At 39.3% G+C, this 21,666-nt stretch overlaps 2 protein-coding genes across 2 annotated transcripts in view; one reads left to right on the forward strand and one right to left on the reverse strand.

The window, feature by feature from the left end:
- Positions 1 to 21,666, forward strand: part of NXPH2 (neurexophilin 2) — a 99,941-nt gene that overhangs the window by 71,277 nt on the left and 6,998 nt on the right. The gene's annotated exons all lie outside the window — the stretch shown is intronic.
- The window catches only part of SPOPL (speckle type BTB/POZ protein like), a 116,864-nt gene continuing 113,222 nt past the window's right edge, over positions 18,025 to 21,666 (reverse strand). The window contains exon 13 of the transcript XR_014245705.1: positions 18,025 to 20,568. The gene's annotated coding sequence lies outside the window, so the exon portion shown is untranslated. The remainder of the gene's footprint in view (positions 20,569 to 21,666) is intronic.

Here is a 21,666-nt window from a genome sequence, read left to right on the forward strand (position 1 = left end):
GAATGGTGACAGTTTGTGGATCATACTCTAAGGAGCACTGATTCTAACACAAGGCCAGAGTAATGAACCACAGACCTAGAGAGGCTGGACTGTCTGTCAGTCATTGCTTCCCTTGTAACTGCTTACATCTTACACTTTAATAGCCTAGAGACACTTTTTGTAGTCAGAACCATTTATTGTATCCTTACTGGTCCATATGATTATGGAGGCTGGCAAGTCCCCAGGTCTGCAGGGTGAGTCGGAAAGCTGGAGATCCAGGAGAGGAACCAGTGGTGCGGTTCCAGTCCAAAGGCCAGCAGGCTCAAGACTCAGGAAGAGCCAATATTTCAGTTCAAGTTCGAAGGCAAGGAGAAAAGCTAATGTTCCAGTTTGAAGGCTGGCAGGCAGGAAGTCTTCTGTCTTACTCAGGGAAGGGTCAGTCTTTTCGTTATATTCAGGCCTTCAGCTGATTGGCTGAGGCCCACCTACATTAGGGAGAGCAGTCTGCTTTACTCAGTCTACTGATTTAAATGCTAATTTCATCCAAAAACACTCTCACAGAAACACCCAGAATAATGTTTCACCAAATATCTAAGCACCCCAAGGCCCAGTCAAATTGACCATAAAATTAACCATCACACTATGACACATAGGAAAATACTAAGACCTTTATCAAATATCTGTATTACAGGCATCGTCTAAGGTTCTGAGGGACAGAAGGTGACTCGGATCCAAGTTTTGCCCTCAGTAGCCTCACATCTAGTATGGGCAAGGGGGGGCGTAGCTAGCATGCATTCAAACCATTACAATGCATTTTAGTAACTGGTGTAATAAAGCCATATCCTGGGAGTTGTTGTAGGAGAAGTCTGTAGTTCCCAAGGGTTCCATAGTTTGGAATGAAGCCCTAAGCATTTGTATTTGTTATAAAGTCCCACTAACCCACCTTATAAATGATAAATAGGAATAGACACATAATGCATTCCCAACAAGTACACATTTCTCAATTAAGAGTACATGTGTGCTATCCTTTTTATATGCTAGCTGTATCACCATGATAAGCATCTTAACAATGTACAAAAAGAATCACTGTCAGTTGTGTTTCATTATATTGGCCAGATGATGCCCATTTAATCACAGCATGTCCCAAACATTGTAACTGAAGTAGAATCCTCGAGACTCCCTTAAAACAGAAGTAACAGCAAAAGCTGTTCTTACTTAAAACTTGGTGTGGTTAAGAACTTGTGCTGGGTTTTAGTAATTAACCACTCAGATGCCTACTAGGCTACTAGCTAATGACCCCCAGGATCTTTCAGTTGTACTCAAGTGGCTGGAAATAGTTTGCTGAGGCACCTCTGCCTTTAAAAGGCACTGGGGACTTATTATTTTAATCCTTGTACAGCCTGATTTATCCCTTCAAACATCTGTCAGCTGTGCTTTGTCTTGAAATTGGTACCGATGCTGCTGCTGATTTTTCAACAGCAGCTGGGAGACGTTCATTAGACTCTCAGAGGGTGTGTATGGCTGTAATATTTTCTTTTACTAATGATCTCTGAAGCATTAAATATTATGCATCCCATATCTACAGGAAATCTTGAATTTTTATTTCCCTGCTTCAAGATTTGAAGCATTAGGTTTTACTCAATTAGCCAAATTATTAACAATCCAGTCCCTGGGTCCTAGAGATAGAAAAGAAAAATGGACTGTAATTTCCTAGGTTAAATGATTGTTATTTAACACAAGGGAGAGATCATAGCCCATTCTTTCCAGCAGATATAAATAAGAGCTGAAGCACAATTTTTCTTAAACGATTTCCAAATTAATTTGTCAATAGAGCATCCCTTGATTTAGCTCTCATTAAGCCTGACTTAGCTCTCACTTGCTTTACCTCCTTCTACACTCAGAACAGAAGAGAGGTTTTTTCGTCCTCCTAAACTTCTCTATCTTCCCTTTGGTTGGCCGTTGTTAAACACTTATTTGTCTGCTCAAAGATTTAAAAGATCTTTCCCTTTTTTTGTTCTTAGCACCTGGAGACTTACTTCTCACATGTAGACAAAGGCAGCAGCATTTTACACTGTACTTGAAGCACCGGCTATTCCCTGTCAGTCACCTGCCCCTCCAGCCGCAGTGTTGCTATGCTTCCATCATTATTATTTTTTCCTCAGGTTAATTTATTCAAGCAATGTGGGGATGAAGGGGGTAGAGTTGGAAGGTAACGCAAGAAAAATTTTGAATCTCTTGTAATTCTGGTGGTGGACGCTGTGTGTGGGAACCAGGAGGTGACACGATCTATGGGCCAACGTTATAGAGTTTTGCTCAAGTCAGGACTGAGTCTGGAACATATTAAAAGATAAAGAAACAGCCTCTAGAAAATGCTAAAGTAGCCTCAGTGTTGCGGAGAATTCTCTCTACATTCCGCCCTATGCCAGAGTAAGAGACCTCCCCCCTCCCCCGGAACCTCTCCTCTCCAATCGCGGGCAGCTGGGAAGACCCGCTCCCTACAAACAAAGCTAGCTCTGCGCATGCGCGGGGGCGACATTCACGTAGAAGTGAAATGCTCTGAAGTGAATTTCCCCAAATGCCCTAAGGCAGATTCTCTGAGCAGGCCAGAGCCCTCGGTTAAATGAAGCAAGTTTCTGGAGCATATGGGTGACACCGCTTTTACAATTTGTACTATAGGCCATGAACTCTTTGAAGGAAGGATTCCTGTCCTATTCATCTCTGTACCTCTCTGAAATATTGAAGAACAATGTCTCATAATGTACAAGCTATAGGGTTAGACAACCAGGGTCGCAAACCCAGATTCTGATCTCTCCAAGCCTCATTTCCCTCATCTGTACAATGAAGATAATACCCATCTGACCCGAAGACCCGAATCACCAAGCACATCATAAACATTCAGTGAATGGTCCTTTTTAACCTCTCTCCTTGTATGTAGTTCGTGCTCAAAAAATACTGCAGCTGCTCCCTAGGATGTGTTTTTTCTTCCTCTGGCTCTTTCCTCTATCCTATCCTTCTTTTTATTCCTATTTCCTTTTTAAAAACCCTTTCTGTTTTACTTATTTTGCTTTTTTTTTTTTTTTCTTTCTCACATATTTATACCTTAACTCTGAGAATTGTACTCAGTTCTGCCATCCAAAGGGCATTCCCTTGTCTGGCTGATGTCATTACAGGCTAAAGATATCATTGACCTTTCTCTTAAAACAAGGAATAACCTACCCCACCCTGCTCCCACCAATTGGGCCAGCAGATTGCAAACCCTCCAGGAATTAGAGTAGCTGCTGCACAGTTAAAATCCTCCCAACCTGAACAGGACTATTACCTGCTATGCTTCCGATTTGATTGCTTTTGTTTTTTCCCCAGAAGGTATTATCATGAATACTTTTACAATGGAGTCGATTTACCATATTTACAATTCTTCCTGCTTGCCTTTGTTGCTCTTCTTAAAATACAGCTCTCTCCATCTCTTTCAAACTGCCTTCTTTCGAGTGAGTGCCAAGGTAACTCTTGCTGGAGGCTCCAGGGGATGAGAACAGATGTGAAATTCTCCTGCGGTTCCAAGATATCAGTGCCACTGTGGTTCAACCGCTAATATGAACCAACAGATAATTACAGTTTAAAATTAGTATTTTAATGAACCAGCCTTAGCAAATGTAAAGTGAAATCTCCCAGGCATTCGAGAAATGAGCAGGAGGGAGGACATTAAGAGGTCCAGCCAACGGATGGTCAGCAGATGCTGGTCTGATGGAGAGCTGAATAGTCCAATTTTTACGTGCTGCACAAGGCAGGGAAAAGCCCATATTTAAAGGTGAAGAGAAACACCCAAAGAGCAATGGCAAATTCTAATCAGTCATAGATCTGAGGCTTCAATCCAAGAACCTCAAATTAAATATCGGTGCAAAATATAGGGAAATAAATTCCTTATCCATTTAAACCTAATGTCAAGGTTCCCTTTCAGAAATTAATGGCATCATTAAATATTTATGTTGTCTGATACCCAGCAGTAATTGTTAGCAATATCATAAACTGTTTCAGCACAATAGAAATGCTAGAAACCAGGTATGAGTAGGTGAAAAGCTTGTTGAATTGTTACAGTTTATTTTTTTAAGTGTTTGTAGTGCTAAATATATATTTTACTAAGAGCTTGGTTGTTATACAACTTATTCAATTAGAAGAAAAGTCTTAGGTTATGTTAAAATGATTTGAATGCTGGATTAAAATGGACTATTAGATGCATCCCTGTAAGGGTAATAAAAGGAACTGGGCTCTGTTTATCTTCCAGGGCTCACTTGCTTGGGAAACTTGGATTAGTTGCTTAAACTCTCTGTACCCTGATAGCTCAGCTGCAAAATGAGGTTATTACAGTTTGCCTTACATGGCTTACTGGGAAATAGGGAAAACGGAATTCACTGATGTCCTCAAACTGCACGGGCAGCGCAAGGACACAACCAGCACATGAACGGAACAATGTTTCATTATTACACAAGAGTGCACATGTTAGCACACATGCCTCAGTTTATATCTTAATATATTTTGGCCTCCTGCAGGATTTTGAATTCAAGGTTACTATTAACAAGAAAATAAACGTGAACATATTTCCACAGCTGGTGCTTTGCACCCCAACAGGAGAGGGGCTGGGATCAGGTACGAGACTTGCTAACCAGAAGCTCTGACTCAGTCTAATCCCAGCAGAAAATACCCCTCTTGCTAGTATCTATCTCTCTCAGAAACTGGGCACAGCAAGATCTGCCCTCACTCTTAACCCCACCAGGGCCTGGCTCCCTGAACCCACATAGACCTTGAGCCCTATTCATCTGTTCTCACTGCTCTTTCATGTTTTACTTTTCCACCAGCAATATGTAAGAGTTTTAGTTAATCCACATCTTTGCCACCATTTGGTACTGTCAGTCTTTTTAATTTTAGCCATTCTAGTGGGTATGTAGTGCTATCTCATCTGGATTTCATTTTAATTCTCCTGATGACTAATGAGTATTTTATAATGAGCATATTGGACATTTGTATATCTTTAGTGAAATATATCTTCTTTTGTTCAACTATTTTTCCCATTTAAAAAAATTGTCTTCTTACTGTTGAGTTGAATGAGTTCTTTACTATAATCTGGATACAACCCTTGTAAGATAACTGTATTGTGAATATGTTTTCCCAGACTGTGGATTGTCTTTCAAAGAGCAGACAGATATTGTTAATTTTGGTGACATACAATTTTATCCGTTTTTTTTCTTTTATGATTCCTGCTCTTTAAGTCCTGTCTATCTAAGAAAACTTTGCTTATGCCAAGGTCTTGAAAATTATTTTCTTTTGTAAAAAAATGTCTTATAGTTTTAAATTTTACATTTAGGTCTAAGACCCATTAGATCCAGCAATTAAATCCAGTGGATCTAATTATTATGTAGAAGAGGTTCATTTGTTCCATGTGGATATCCAGATACTTCAGCACCATTTGTTGAAAAGACCACTGTTTTTCCGTTTAATTAGTTTGGCACTTTGATCGAAAATCAACTGACCATCTATTTGTGAGTTTATTTCTGGGCACTTTCTTCTGTTCCATTGCTCTGTCTCGCCATATATCAGTACTTTGGGGCATCCTTTTGTTTTAGGGTAAATTCCTAAAACATGGAATATTGGGTTTGAGGGTATCACAGTTCTTAAGGCTATAGATTCATGTGCCTATATGTCTCTCTAGGAAGATTGCATCTGTTTATTTTTCCAGGCACTTTCCCAACCTTCAACATTGGTTGTTTAACTTAAAAAACTCCAACCTAACTTTTGGAAAATATTATGTCATTATATTTAAATGGATATTTGTGTGTTTATCACAATATTCATTGTCTATTTGTATGTCTTTTCCTGTGAATTATATGTCTTTATCCTTGTGTATGTTTTCATTGTGATTTTTACTCCTTTTTCTTAACGATATGTATTGATAAAATCTCTCTATATGGTAAGGTTAGGAAGCTTTTTTCTACCATATTTATTCTAAATAGTTTATCAATTTGTGTTTGCATTTTAATTTCATTAGTCAGAATTCCAATACCAAGAGATGTTTAACATTTATTATTTTATTTCTGAATGGACTTTAAAATCATTTTTTATGTTCTCAAAAAAATCCTGTTTGAACTTTTAGATCAAATTACACAAAATATATACATTTTTTTGAGTAGAAGTAATACCTTCACACTATCCATTCTTCCCAGTCAAGCACATTGTATGTCTTCATTTAATGTAGACTTCCTTTATTGCTCTTCGTAGAGTTCTGTAAATTTACTCACAGAAGTCTTAGGCCACCCCTACATAAGTTGGATTTTATGTTGCTACCATGAACAGCATCTTTTTCAAATTACATTCTAACACAGTTAATACTAAAATATAGAAAACTATTTATCTTTGCTTATTAATCTCTTATCTAGTTACTATGCTGGACTAGTATCAATTTGGAATCTTTTTCATTTCATTTCCTTGGATTTCCTGTTTATCCAACTTATTTTTCTCAGCAGGTAATAATAATTTAGTCATTTCATTGCCATGAGTTTTTCCGACTATTTTTCTTTATGCCTTATTGATTTGGCCAGAACTTCTGCAACAGTATTAAATAATAATGTTGATACATGATCTTATTAAAACCTCAAATATCATTTACAGACCATATAAAAGTATATTAAAAATGAAGGCAATTTTGAGACTGGAAGAAACATAAAGGTTGTCTAAGTGAATACCTAGTTGATTTATGAATTTCCTTATAACCTCAGATATTCTGCTTTAACATCTCAAGTGATGAAGACAGGGAAACTGACCACCTGTGTAAGTTTTCTAGGGCTGCCATAACAAAGTACTACAAACTAGGGGGCTTAAAACAGCAGAAATTTATTCTGTAACAGTCTGCAGGCTACAAGTCCGTAATCAAGGTGTTGGCCAAGAGCATGCTCCCTTGGAAGCTTCTAAGGGAGGAGGCTTCCTTGCCTCTTCCAGCTTCTGGTAACCCTAGGTGTTCCTGGGCTGGTGGCAGCAAAACTCTAATTCTGTCGCCCTCTTCAGAGACTGTCTTTGTGTCTCTCTCTTCATATGGTGTTTTATCTGTGTGTTTTTTCTTTTCTTAAAAAGACCCCATCATATTGGATTAGGGCCCACCCTAATGACCTCATCTTAACTTGATTACATCTGCAAAGACTCTATTTCCAAATAAAGTCACATTCACAGGTACCAGGGGTTAGGACTTCGACATATCTTTTTGGGAATACACAACTCAACCCGTTACACCATCATAGGAGCAGGCTGTTCTACTGATGGATAGTCCTCATGGTTAGAAATCACTTCCTTTTACCATCTACATCTGCTTACCTTCTGTCTCCATACTTATATCCAGGGCAAACTGTTAGAAATCTCACCTGGCTTCTATTGGACAGCCGTTCAGATATACCAGAAGAGTTCTCATAGCTCACAGTTTAGATATAGTCACATTTTGATGAAAAAAATCAAGAAATGGCCACAATTAAGGATCTGTAAACTATATGGCAGCTCGCAGACATGGACCTTACCTTACATTTTTAGGCTGACCAAAGGCTCGTAATAGAGACACTCTCACACCTTTGTAACGGTGAGTTTTGTCCTACAGCTGTTGGTAAAGAAGCAGGTGATCAGCATTTCTATTTTTTAATCCTTTTATTTTTATTTTTTTAACATCTTTATTGGAGTATAACTGCTTTACAATGGTGTGTTAGTTGCTGCTTTATAACAAAGTGAATCAGCTATACATATACATATATCCCCATATCTCCTCCCTCTTGCATCTCCCTCCCACTCTCCCTATCCCACCCCTCTAGGTGGTCACAAAGCACAGAGCTGATCTCCCTGTGCTATGCAGCTGCTTCCCACTAGCTATCTATTTTACATTTGGTAGTGTATATATGTCCATGACACTCTCTTACTTTGTCCCAGCTTACCCTTCCCCCTCCCCATGTCCTCAAGTCCATTCTCTATGTCTGCATCTTTATTCCTGTCCTGCCCTTAGGTTCTTCAGAACCTTTTTTTTTTTTTTTAGATTCCAAATATATATGTTAGCATATGGTATTTTTTTTTCTCTTTCTGACTTACTTCACTCTGTATGACAGACTCTAGGTCCATCCACCTCACTACAAATAACTCAATTTCATTTCTTTTTATGGCTGAGTAATATTCCATTGTATTTATGTGCCACATCTTCTTTATCCATTCATCTGTTGATGGACACTTAGGTTGCTTCCATGTCCTGGCTATTGTAAATAGAGCTGCAATGAACATTGTGGTACATGACTCTTTTTGAATTATGGTTTGCTCAGGGTATATGCCCAGTAGACACCTTCTTTTAATTGACCATGGTGACCAGAACAGATGGCCTCGCCTAAGTGTTTCAGCCATGTTGAGAGACAAAGCTTGAGAAGCATAAGTGCATTTATGAGGCAAAGCATGAAAAGAAATCAAGCAAAGCTATTAAAAAAGGAGATAATATGTAAAAGAGGCAAGCAGGGTGTTAAATGTTATTAATCATTAATTCCTTGTTGGAAATTTCTTATGAAAAGAATATGCATGAAATGGAAATATAACTTATGTGCACTGTATAACAAGGAAAAAATTTTAATTTATTCAAAAAAGGCTTTCTTACGGTTCTGACAGCTGACTTAAGAAATTACGCCTCTTCTAATCGTTTTCTCCTCTGCTATCCTTGACGTGATTCTTTTGTAAACATTACAAATCTCCAAGTATTCTGAGGCACCCACTCTTTAGAATTAGGTCATATCAAGATGAGAAGTGAGATATATCTAAAGATCAAATAAGCTATGTATAAAAATGATGTCTGTTGTGAGTATATTATTACATAAATAAAAACCAAAAATCATGAGTTTCACCTGTTTTCTATTAGCCTAGCTTAACAGTGCCTGCTTGATCATTTTTTTTCTCTTTTGCTGTCCTTTCAGAATTAACCTTTAATAATTTTCTTCTGGGCAAAAAAGGTGCCCAGTTAAGACCTAAGACATAGGAAATCTTAGGCAAAGCAAAGCAGAGAGATGGTTACTTAGCATTGGAGGATAGTTACTAAAGCTTCTCTTATACATATCTTGAATCTCATTGAAATCTACAAATTGACCAAAGCTCTGCAGTAGCTGCTGAGGAACTAGCACTGGTTCCTTGATGGTATAAACACGATCTTAGAATCTTGTGGAAGTCATCACAGCAGTCTGGATGCAGGTGATCATGTTCAGGGGAGCCCAGGGATTGGGTCTGGACTTTTCAAGAGCCTTCCTCAACGAGGACCGTGAAAGGCAGAGTTTAGGCAGACCCCAGGGCTTTGGGTGGGATCCATAAATCAGAACAGCTCAGGGCTGAACCATCTAGGCTCATGCTGCGGGTCACTCCCCATACAGACAGCCTCATGGACACGCTCTGTTTATGAAAAGTTCTGATTACCTCTTTAGTGGCTACTACTCTTCACCTCACAGAGTTACACATGCTCTCCATGTGTCAGTTACTGGCTGCATAAGAAACTACCCCCAAAATCTGACATCTTAAAGCAACAGCCATCTTATTATATCTCATTATATTGTGTATCCAAAATTTGGACAGGGCTTAGTTGATTAATTCTCCTGCTCCAAGGGGCATTCACTGGCATCACTTGGAGGTACTCAGCTGGCAGTTGAATTGATCTGAAGGGTTCAAGACGGCTCCACTCACACGCCCAGGGCCTTGGAAGGGTGGCCGGAAGTTTAGACTCAGCTGCGTTCCATGTAATTTCAGAGCCTCCACACAAGGTCTCTCCAGCAGAGTTCTTCAGCTTCTCACAAGGCTGCTCAGGTTCCAAGAGTTCATCTATGAGAGTTACAACTTGGTCCCGAGAATGAGAAAAAGCTCCCCAGATGTAGAAAACACAGAGTGTGATTAGACAAAAGGAGTTTGGGGAAAAGGGAACATTCAAGCAGAGAGCAGTATCTGCTTTCAGAATGAAGCTGGACTCAGGGAAGCTCAGTAGCTGTCACGCATTCTGATAAAAGACTGTCAATTAATACATGTCAATCACGTTCAATCTGTGCATGATAGAAGCTGGCACTTCATCTTCAGATGTGAGTGATCACATTTCCACTCTGCTTCCGTGTCTCCCTGTGAACTTAACAGTCTATAGAGATACTAGAAAGAGCACTCGACTGGAAATGTGGAGACCTCACTTCTAGGTTTTTTTTCTTGATTTTAAGGACCTCAGTTTTTTAGCCTGTATAATTATGCAGCTGGAGTATATTCACCACATGAAAACTCAACAAATATTTATTCAACACTTCCTACCAGTGATCTAACCCCTGCCTACTTCTCCACCATCACCTGTACCCATCCCCCCACCCCCATTCCCACTAACCGCCTTCATTTGATTCTTGGGATTCCCTGAGCTTTATCTGGTCTTTCACACGCTGGCCCTCTGCCCGCAACACCCCTTCTGCCCTGTTCCTACAGTGAGCTCAGTTCACTCTCTCTGTGTGAGCTTAAATGCCACCCCCTCGTGCTACCCACTTTCAAGTGATTCACCCTATTCTCCCATGAATCTCCTCTTGCTTTTCCCCTCTGCACTCCCCACAGTTTGCATTTATTTTGTAAATGCATTTGTTTACACACGTTCTGTCCATCTCGTCCACGCCACGCTACGCTCCATGAAGTGGGAGTTGTCACTGTCTCATCCACCATTGCAGCCCCGTGCCTGGAACGCAGGAGTGCCCCCCAAATATGTGCAGAATGGATGTGATGGGAGACTCTCAAAGTAACCTGCAATCCAGTGAGAGAAGGTAAAGCAAGGCAGAATGTTCACGTGCTGTTAGAGAACCCCGAGCAAAGTTGTCTGATGGTTTTCAAGGGGAATTGAAAGAAGATGACATAAGGTTACTGCATGGGAGTGAGTGGAGTGCTGTTGGAAAGCCAGGAGGAGCAGAGCCAGAGGACCTTGGTCACCGTCTGAGGAGTCTGAGTTTTATTCTCAGTGCACTGGAATCTGCTGACGAGTTTGAGCAGTGGAGGGACACGGCCTGGTTGCCTGAAGTTCATCCTGGATGCTGTGCAGAGAGCCGTGGAAGGGGCAAGATTGGACACGAGGTTCCTAAGGTGTCCGGGAGAGGGATCTCATTGTTGGTGGAGAAGACAGGTAGACAGACTTAAAATAGATGTGGGAATAGACTATAGGAATTAGTGATGAATTAGCTGTGGAGGGCGGGAACAAGGGAGGACTCAGAATAACTGAGCTAGGATGAGTCACTAGTGGATGGAGAAGCACTAGATGAGAGATTCCGTGACAAAGGGAGGAGAATACGTTTACAGGAGGGAAAGCAGAAAGGAAATCAGTGTAAGTGACCCTGTTATGGGCATGGTGGAGGATAAGTTTACATTTCAAGTTTCCCAGTCTCTGGATAACTTTGCTTTCTGACCACTTCCACCCTCTGCCACCACTTCGAGCTACTTCCCGCACGTGCAGCTCCATCGATTCCACTGCAAGTTTGTAGCGAGGGGATGTCACCCACGTGGTCTGTACGCCCTAGATGCTCAATAAGCACCAAAGTGAACCGACTTTCATCAACAGGTTGATTCGTTCTCAACACTTTTTTGTACAGGAAGACTTAGTGAATCACCGACTGCTCCTCCTTCCCCAGTAACACATTGAAAAGGTTTCCACTCGTTAATTAGTATTCTGGCTTATTTGGTGGATTGTTAAATATGTCTACAAAAGCCAAGTGCGGTACAGTGAGGAATGGAATGTATGTGACTGAGGTTCAGAACACTTTCGGTCTGAAATCATCAGATCTCCCCACAACACTGTAACTTACTTGAATAACTTCTTCCTTCGTTCTTCACTTTGACACGGACACTCCTGGAAAAGCATCCTCTCTCCTTGGTACTTCGGTGGATGCTCTGCTAATTCTCCCCCAGGCCTGGAAGGACACCCTTCACAGGAATCTTTCTCCCCCTTTTCCTGTTTAACTAGGGTAAGCCATAGCACCCCTTTCCAGGTCCCTTCCTGAATCTGACCATGCCCCCCAACCAAGTCCAGGGACCCTTCTCTTCTGGATCCCAGAGGCTGGGATTATGCTTGAGTCTTCAAGGACCAGGGTGGCCTGGACGCCATCAGGAATAGTTTGTAGCATCCCACCTTTTTCCTTCCTCAAGCGTGGCTTTTCTCTCCAGGCTCTCTATGGAAACCACAGTCAGTTAAACTTCACGTATTTGATCCCCAATAAATTAAAAATATTATATGGTCATTTGGGTACAAGCCAGGAATGACTTTGCAATACATAAAATCTCAGGGGAAGTTTAACCAAGTCATTCAGTCAATATTGAAATGATACTGGCACTTTATGGGAAGGGTTACACTTTTTCAGCAACATATGTTTATTAAGTATGTGTACTTTATTTTAGACAATGTGCTGGGCCTTGGGAATACACCAAAGAACAAGAAAATGTCCCTGTCATTAAAGAATTCAGCCTAATGAAGGGAGACCAACCAGTTCAGGTGCTATTATAAGAGTATAATGGTGGAAGCCCAAAAGGAGAACAACCAAGTCCATCAGGTTGTCACAGATACTTTATGGAGGAAGTGCTACCGTGAGCTATTTTGAGGCAGATATGACTGCAACAATCATCTGTTACCTCTGATTTCAAGTTTCATGTTTGTTTTAAGATCCTTTTTGCACTCATTCATGAAGTTTACAATAATAGTTGTTACACAGTTGAACTCATGTATAATTGTGCATGTAAATGCCATTTGTGTCTCTTGTATTTATTGAGACTCTACAAAAGCTTACTTTAGGAGGAAAAGGTTCCATAGCTCTGAAAGTGTGAAAACACCGCTCTGGGTAATAAGGAGATATTTAAAGGCCCACAATCAGATCTTAGAAAATTCACTGGACCAGATGCCTGATGGATGTGGTTTGACAGGAAATGGTTGCAAGACAGAGCCCGGCCCACTGCCTGTGGTCCTGAACCAACTCCTAATCCCAGGACCATACTGTTTGACCTTTCTCAGGACTTCTGAACCAGGTGTGCAGAGAGAGCCAGAGAGACAGAGAAGACTTTGATTTTGATCTGGTTTACAAATGATTGCAGATGCCAAGAAAGAAGCCACAGTTGATCTTAGCCAAGTATCAGATGACTGAGAGCTCCCAGGATATATACCTGGCTGTGCCGGTTGTCAGCAAGGTACTTCTAGAAGTTCAAGGAGTTGTGCAGGCATGAACGTCAGCCCAGTAGGTCGGATGAGGAAGCATTGCAGTCCGTTGAGTTCTAACAGAGAGCTCATAGCCTTCCCAATCCCCTTCTATCCTCATTGTTAACTGCTACTTCCACAACCATGAAGGCAGCATATTATGTTTTACAAAGTGCAAAACTGGTGGTGTATACTTTTTATGGTTCAATTAAAGTGAGGCTGTCTTTTAAAAAGGGAGATATACGGATCATGAACTTCAGAGAGAGTCTGGGCTGAAGGTGGAGGCCTGTGAATTAATATTAGCTTATAGGTTTTAGATGAAGTCACAGGTATGAGGACCCCTTGAAAATAACACCCTATAAATTAATTCTTTTAATAATTCCTACTAACTTCTTCAAATATTATTTTTAATATTTTTATTTTGGTTTCATTATTCTTTTTTATGTCGAATCAGTATAATCTTTTTTTTTAAATTTTATTGGAGTATAGTTGATTTACAATGTTATGTTAGCTTCAGGTGTACAGCACAGTGATTCAGTTATATATTCACATATATTCATTCTTTTTCGGAAGCTTTTCTCACATAGGTTATCACAGAATACTGAGTAGAGTTCCCTGTGCTATACAGTAGAGGTTTCATTATTCTTCTATCCAGTTATCATTACTTATTTTTCAGTTCCATTCTCCCACCTTGTAACTCCTTACTCTCCATCTCCATTATTTTTCCTACTTAACTCCTTTACCAACTACGTTTTATTTAAGATTTAAAGCATTTTCCAAAGTGTCCTAAGAGTAAGGCCTAAAGAAATAAAAAGTTGTGCAAAGTCCAGGATGTTCCACCCTGCCAGTCAGATTTATGTATTCAGTTTTTACTGGGCACTTACTGTGAATCAAGCACCATGATGAACGCTGGAAACATAAAGGTGAGCAAGATATGGTAGCTGCCACCAAGGAGTTTACAAGAGGAAGAGTCAAGGAAAAAATAACTAATAATAATAATAAACAATATGACAAGTGCAGTGATCTAAACTTTCACAGTTTCCTCTGGGAGCCACATGGAGTCCCTTGATCCTAAATCTGAACCAACGATTAAGTCACCATCAAGTATCCCTATACAGTTGACTCTAGAACAGCACAGAGGTTAAGGGTGCCCACCCCCTGCACAGTCAAAACTCTGGGTACATTCAGCCCTCCATATCCACAGTTCTGCATCCACACATTCAACCAACCACAGATCGTGTAGTAGTGTAATGTGTAATTAGTGAAAAAAATCTGCATATAGGTGGACCATGCAGTTCAGACCTGTGTTGTTCAAGGGTCCACTGTACTAGGTTCTATGGAGAATACAAGAAAGAAAGAGGTATAATTGAATCATGAACATAAGACATTCACACATGAATATAATTATTAAAATCAAATGGCAGTGTATCAGAGTTCTTCAAAGGTACAGAACCAGTAGGATAGATGATAGATCAATAGATAGATAGATAGATAGATAGATAGATAGACATAGATGATAGATAGATAGAGAGAGAGAGATAGAGAGATAATAGATAGATAGATAATCTAAAGAGCTGTATTTCAAAATATTTATTCTTGCAATTATGGGGGCTGGCAATTCTGACACCGTAGGACAGGCCCCAGAAACTCTTGGGCAAAAGTCGATGCTGCAATCTTGAGGCAGAATGTCTTCTTCCTCAGGGAAGAAGTTTTGCTTTTAAGACATTTCAACTGATTGGATAAGGCCCACTCACAACACCAAGAATAATCTACTTAGAGTCAGACTGTTTGCTCTGGAGAAAACACCAAAGGGTGTGACTGAACAACTTTTGCTGAAGATATTGGGTGTATGGCACATGGATCCAATCAACCATCTCAGCATAAACAAGAAGCAGAGACACAGTTATCCAGAAAAGATGCTTGGAGGGCGCTCTTATTGATGGCTTGGACCCCAGTGAACTACACAGGAAACTGACAAGGTTTTAAGAATTTTATGCCATCAGAAACGTTGCCAGGGACTTCCCTGGCGGTCCAGTGATTAGGACTCTGCGCTTCCACTGAAGGGGGCGTGGGTTGGATCCCCGGTCAGGGAACTAAGATCCCACGTGCCACGCGGGGCGGTCAAAAAAAAAAGAAACTTTTCCAGCCTGGACTGAGAGGCACAGAGACGGGACAAAATAAAGAAAGAATGACTCTGAGGGCAGAGCCATGGATGCAAAGACCAGGGCTGACAATACCTCCTTGGGCTACGAGGAAGGGCCTGCTACCCCAGCTCACCCAGAGGACGGCGAGCTTGCTTCTTCCCAGAATGATCCATGATCCCAAATGATGGAACAGTAAAGTGTCCTTCAAGATCTAGGGAGGAGGTCTAGGGGAAACTGACCCAGATTAGAATTTAGATTTTACTCTTAGTAATAGCAAGATTTTTTTCTTCTAGACCATTTGAATTATTATGTGACTGAATACAATGTATTTTCCTTAAAAATAAAGTAATATATAAGATATATATTATTTATATTACATTTGGAGAAAATATGAATAAATATTAAAATATTAGTAATTGTAAAGACTAATTTTCTTCGGTTTTCTTAGTTTCATTTTCTAGAGTAAACTTCATTTTGTACTTAGAAAAAATTTTTATTTATAAGGCAAACGTTATGTTATTATTTATATTACATTGTTCAAGCTTTTTTGTGTGTCAGGTCCATTACAGTATTAGTGTGGAAAGAGCAGTGAGTTGATACAAAAGACTTGATTTCTAGACTTATTGCTACTTCTCACTACTTAGACCTTGGACAAGTCTCTGAAGTTCTCTCAGGCTACAGAGACTCTGTAATTCTCAGTATAAATGTCAGGAATGATTAATGCAAAAATAATTTTGACACAATTATCAGTTTCATATACACAAGCAATATGCATTGAGTTTTTTTTTTTATTAAATAGATGTTTTTTAGTGTGGAAACTGACACTGATCTTACAAAACATACTTATATTGGATCATCATAAAGCAGCACATTTATGTAGGATCCTGTAAAAATCCCGAATAGACTATGAATATTTACATTTAAGTGAAATATCATCTGTGTATCTAAAACCATTTGAAAAATTATTTTAAATTACTGAATGTAATGTTTGGTGAAAGATGTAATCAATAAGTGCTGACATTTTTAACTGAAAAAAAAAAAATCAACTTATTGGCAACGTTAACCACATCTACAAAATACCTTCACAGCAGCACCTGGTATTTGCACCTTGTGTTTGAATACTGAGTACTAGAGCCTAGCCTAGTTGGCAATTAAAACTAACCCTCACAGGCAGTATGTGCTAATTGCTGGATTACTGGTACCTGAAGATTGAAATATCAAATGGATTTGATGGTAGAGTACAAAGCCATACACAGTACACCTCTCCTAACCCCTGTCTCCTGCCCTGTCCACCCACCAACCTACCATGTTTCCTCATCCTGCATTGAAACTCTGCCTAAACTGGTGTAAAAAATACAATATATGCCATTTCCACTTCTCCTTTCACTGCTCTTCCCTCTGTTGCAACTTTCCTTTTTAAATGCCAACTTATAGGGGTCAAGACACAGATGCCTGTTGTCTTTCCCAGGCCATTATATTTCAGAAGTATTTATGTGTTCCTGTCATGCAAAGCTCTTCTCTCTCATTGAAAACTTGGATGGGGCGTCTAAGGATGGGGGGTGAAAAGAGACAGTGCCACTTACCATGCTGAGTCACTTGTTCCTTAAGAGCGAAAGGACTGTTTCTATTAGATGATCAAAAGAATACCTTCTGTGACTTTGCAAAACTTGGGTTAAATGACATTGCACTCTGACCCTGTTTTACTTGGGAAGTATAGACATAGCCTAACATTTAGCAGCCCTCTACCACAAGGTATCTTAAAATTTACTTCTAGTCTGTTCATAACTTGTTAAAGAGCCCCTTTTATGCAGCCTGCGGATACAAGATGAAATCTGTTTTCTTTCACACCATTTCTTTTATTTTTTTATTGAAATATAGTTGATTTATAATGTTGTGTTAGTTTCAGGTGTACAGCAAACTGATTCAGTGTTATATATACATATATATATATTCTTTTTCAGATTCTTTTCCCTTATAAGTTATTACAAAATGTTGAGTACAGTTCCCTGTGCTATACGGTAGGTCCTTGCTGGTTATCTATTTTATATATAGTAGTGTGTGTCTGTTAATCCCAAACTCCTAATTTATCCCTCCCCCCCGCCACCTTTGGTAACCATAAGTTTGTTTTCTCTCTGTGGTTCTATTTCTGTTCCGTATATAAGTTCATTTGTATCATTTTTTTTAGATTCCACATAAAAGTGATATCATATGATATTTGTCTTTCTCTGTCTGGCTTACTTCACTTAGTATCACACCATTTCTTTTAAATGTTTACAGAAATTATGGTATGTGCATGCACACATGCGTTTATACACGTGATATTTCTGTGTGTCAGAATGTGGGCTTGTGTGTGTGTGTGTGTGTGTGTGTGTGTGTGTAAGATTTTTTGCAGAGGTTGTGTCATCGATTTTCCAGATTACTGTCATCAAGATAAAATAAGAATTGCCATATTTAACCTTAGCAATAAAACTATGCCAAGCCTTGCAATCTAGCTTTTTGGCTCTTACTACTAAGATTTCTGTCTTCACATTTATGTTTCCTGTTAGTTCCTGTATCAATTTAGAAAAATGTAAAGGGTAGCTATTAAAAGATATCTGGAAGGTAAAATGAATTTGCTACTCTCAGCAGAAAGGACGTCCATTGTTTAGCTTTCTTCTCCTAAGCAATCATTTGTTTTTCAACTTGCAAGATGAATTTTTAAACAATGCCACATTATGCCACAAAATATTAATAGGTACAATTAATACATTGATATATGTTTGATTCTGTCATTCTTCATTCCCTTTCTGTCATTCTTCTTTTAATCTGCTGTGACAGTTCTGTAATGGAGCACCAGAAATATGACTTTAGGGCAAGCCATACTACTAATCATCAATATAGCATTGTAGGTTGTCCCGCAGATATGTGTTCTCTTGTCAGCAGGGATGATAGTCTGCAAAATTTCGACCCAGAGAAAGTGCTTTCCAAAATTTGTTTACAAGCAAAAAATTTAATGGGATGCTAATTTCGATCATAACAGGGTTTTTCTTTTTTCTTCCTGCTGAGCAGGTCGTTGTTTCATTTCAACTGAAGGATACGGGACAGAATTGTTAAAGCAATCCAGTTATATAAGCTATATATATATATGTAACATAAATGATGCCTTAGACCACGTTTCATTATTGGTTCTATAATTGTTTAGCTATAGTGGGATCTGCAGGCCACCTCTATGTTGTATAGCAGTGGTCACTTTGGGGGTCCTTGGCTTGAACTAATACTACCCCAGTGAAATAATTAATGGATTTTATCAGAAACAGCATTATAAACAGATCTATTAAACAAACCAGTTATTCTTCCAAACTGGCACTTAGCAATGATTGTCACTGTGAAAAAACATTAATAAATGCTTCCAGGATATCCGGGGGGGTGGGGGCAAGCCAGCTGCCTTTAAAAATATTTTTACAGATCTGTATCAATTTATCTCTAGTAGCATATGCCAGTCCTGTTATCATGGAAAAGCCAATCCTCCCAGCTTGGTATAAATTCACAGGTTTGGAGCACTCACCTCATTCTGCCTCATCCTGGAAAGTCATAATTATTTTTCTTTGATGGACAGAGGACTACATATTTTTGATGTACTATAAAATAGTTAAGGGTACGGCCTTCCTTGTTAATGGAAGGTGATCTATTTAATCTGTGCATGGGGCATTATTTCTATTATTGCAAGCATTTCACAGAAAAGCAGTATGGGCTATAAATATTTTATATTCAGTGTAAACACCAAAAACTGAAAACATCCACTTGAGGTATAGATGCTATGATTACGGGAAAAAAATTAGTAGTATGGCTTGTTTTGTTTTATCTTTTATTCATTTATTTATTTTTTCAACATCTTTATTGGAGTATAATTGTGTTACATTGTGTTGGTTTCTGCTGTATAACAAAGTGAATCAGCTATACATATACATACACCCCCATTACCCTCCCTCTTGCATCTCCCTCCCACCCTCCCTATCCCACCCCTCTAGGAGGTCACAAAGCACCCAGCTAATCTCCCTGTGCTATGCGGCTGCTTCCCACTAGCTATCTATTTTACGTTTGGTAGTGTATATATGTCCATGCCACTCTCTCACTTTGTCCCAGCTTACCCTTCCCCCTCCCTGTGTCCTCAAGTCCATTCTCTACGTCTGCGTCGTTATTCCTCTGCAGCGACTCCTGCTAGGGATGGATACTTCCTTTTATGCTCCAACTCCTTCCAGGAAATCAAAGCATTACTGTTTCCATTGCTTGCTTTTTCCTGCTTTGGTTTTTACCTGTTCTGATTGAGTTCATCGCCCATGCTTCTTTCATTCATTCCTTCACTCTTAGAACAATCTTTTACTTACGGAAATTCAGCCACTGGAGGATGTGCCAACAGATTCTTTTCTGCAATGCACAGACTTGATTGGGACACTCCACTTTTTCTCTCAGTCCAATAATTTGCAAGTGCCATGTGGGAGTACCGTAGCACTCATAGGATTGCAGGCAAAGATAAAAATCAGTGGAGCCATAAACTTACTCCTGCAAAAATAAAGTGGGAATATTTCTAAACAGTTTGAGGTTTCCCACTTTCTTAAACAAGGTGTGTTAAGTTCATCCAGTCTCTTGAGCTGTATTTCGAGGCAGTGAGCTTGAAGAGCTAAGCTTCAACTACTTAGGAAATTGAAGCATCTCCTTCAACTTCCTGGTGCTGTGTAAGTGAAGAGTCGATAGGGGCTAAATAAACGTGTCAATTAGAATTGCTAAACCCCAGACTGGGACAGCAAGGCTGGTCTTGATATTTCATCCACAGGTGTTTCTTCAAATAATAAGTAAAAAATAATACCTGTTAGGACAGAGCTACTTGAACTGATAATGGCATGGTATACATTGAATGGAATTTGAACCCCAGAAGCTCACATCTTAAATGCCCTTCATTTCCTTTCTATTACTCATGGGTGTAGACAAATCTCCTCCCCCTCTTCTTCCCCTGCCCCCCACAGTTTAGGACCCATCCCCACATGCAGCAACAGGGAAGAAGCAAAGCTATCACAATGAGAGACATATAGAAGATGGTTATCCCATAATTACGGCAGAGGTCTGACTGTCTCAGATGCCAAGGGAAAGCAAGTAGTGGTCATGGTCCTGCAGCACCCAGCTTACTATGAATGTAGAACTCTGCTTTGTGAGGCTCCCTTTCCTTAGCTCCATTCCCCTTGGTAAACAGACCTGCAAAAAAAGCCCCACATAAATGTTGGTACTGACTCATTGGATGTATAGAGTCAAGTACGATGGAGCTCCAAAACTGAGAAAAGGGACATTTGAATCTAATGTTAAGCAAGTAATTCCAACTCCATGTGAGATATTTATAGACTAAGCTCTTCTTTATTGAACTATCAATTATCAAAATGAGCCCCATTTTAAAAATAAATACTAAATAAAATAAAAGAGCAATAATAATAACTGATGATGACGGACACATTTATAGCACATAAGAATGCCAGAATAATTTATGAATAGGGTAGGATTTCCTAAACAACTCTGAGGTTATTTGAGATAATTCAGTGATGTGGTAAAGGGTTATAAATTGAAATGCTTGAGAGTTCCTGACATTTTAAAAAAATCAATCCTAAACCAAATGCCACTGAATTAAATGTAAATTAAACTAAGCTTATGATGACAAAAATGTACAAGCCTTGTGAAAATTCTGAAAGCAAAACTTAAAAAAAAATTCTTCCCTACCTAAGCCAGAGATTAACATCAACAGTGATTAAGTCACGCTGCTAGCATGTACCCTTGCGATGAAGTGATGAAAATGGCACCTTACTTCTGTATTCTCCTCCCCAAGGCCCAGCCTAATCATGAGAAAAACATCAGACAAACTCAAATTGAAAGGCGTTCTACAAAATGCCTAACCAGTGCTCTCTGAAACATTCAAGGTCATCAAAAACAAGAAATGGTCACAGCCAAGACAAGCCTAAAAATTCATGATGACCAAATGTCATGTGGGACCCTAGATGGCATCCTGGAGCAGATAAAGGATATTAAGGAAAAACTAAGGAAATCTGAATAAAGTATGGACGTTAGTTAATAATAAGGTATAAGCATTGGATCATTAGTTGTGACAAGTGTAATATGTAAGATGTTAACAATATAGGAAGCTGGGTACAGGGTATATGGTAACTCTTTGTACCACACAACTTTTCTGTAAACTAAAACTATTTTAAAATAAAATGTTTATTGAAAAATACATAATAAATATAGTTGAAAAAAAAGATCTTCTGGTATAGTATTTGCAAAGGAAGATGCTTTTTAGTTTATAAATTA

This window comes from Balaenoptera borealis, assembly GCF_965194805.1.
Source record: "Balaenoptera borealis genome assembly, chromosome: 6".
Classification (NCBI taxonomy): domain Eukaryota; kingdom Metazoa; phylum Chordata; class Mammalia; order Artiodactyla; family Balaenopteridae; genus Balaenoptera; species Balaenoptera borealis.